Source organism: Octopus bimaculoides, chromosome 3 (genome assembly GCF_001194135.2).
Source record: "Octopus bimaculoides isolate UCB-OBI-ISO-001 chromosome 3, ASM119413v2, whole genome shotgun sequence".
Taxonomy (NCBI): Eukaryota; Metazoa; Mollusca; class Cephalopoda; order Octopoda; family Octopodidae; genus Octopus; species Octopus bimaculoides.
Genome location: NC_068983.1, coordinates 42328954 through 42329685, shown reverse-complemented (window position 1 = coordinate 42329685; position 732 = coordinate 42328954). Strand labels below are relative to the sequence as shown.

Below are 732 nucleotides of genomic sequence, written 5' to 3'. Positions count from 1 at the left end.
CGATCTTATATATATATGTATATATGTGTGTGTAAAATGCATACACATGCCCGTGCACAAACACACACACTCACTCTCCCTCTCTCTCTCTTACACACACATATACATACACATATACAAATATACATGTGTACTTATATAGAGATACACACAACACACGCATACACACACGTCTTTGTCTTCCTCTTTCATTCTCTGTCCTTTTCTTTTCTTTCCTTCTCTCTTCCCACATCTTTCTCCATATTTTATGTGTTTCACTTACTCCACAATTTTTCGTGTCATTCACTGAATCAAATTTTCATTCTTTTATTCTTTCTTTCTTTCAATATCATTCACCTATCTATTCACTCATTCACCATTCTGCCATTCATTCCCGCTTTACTCATTCTTTCAATGAATTGCAATATTTTCAAAAAAATCATATTTTTGTTATTTTTCAATTTATGATATTCTTTTTTCTTATCTTTCTTTTTTTCCTTCAGTCCTTTCGTTCTTATTGATTCCTTTACCAGTTCTCTTCTGCATTCATTCTCACTCCCAATGGAATAAATGTTGTCTTTAAAATCATGGATTGAATGAGAGGCGAGGAATATAACAGAACAAGCTTACTCTATATAATAACAGTCGATATAAATGTTAGTTGGTTGATAGGTTGAATTCTCCAGTCATACTTTACAACACACACACACACACACACACACACACACACACACACACACACACACACACACA

The 732-nt window shown here is 33.6% G+C and overlaps 1 long non-coding RNA gene across 1 annotated transcript in view; it reads left to right on the top strand.

Annotated features, from left to right (window-relative positions):
• Positions 1-732, top strand: part of LOC128247405 (uncharacterized) — a 38337-nt gene that overhangs the window by 11587 nt on the left and 26018 nt on the right. The window lies entirely within an intron of this gene.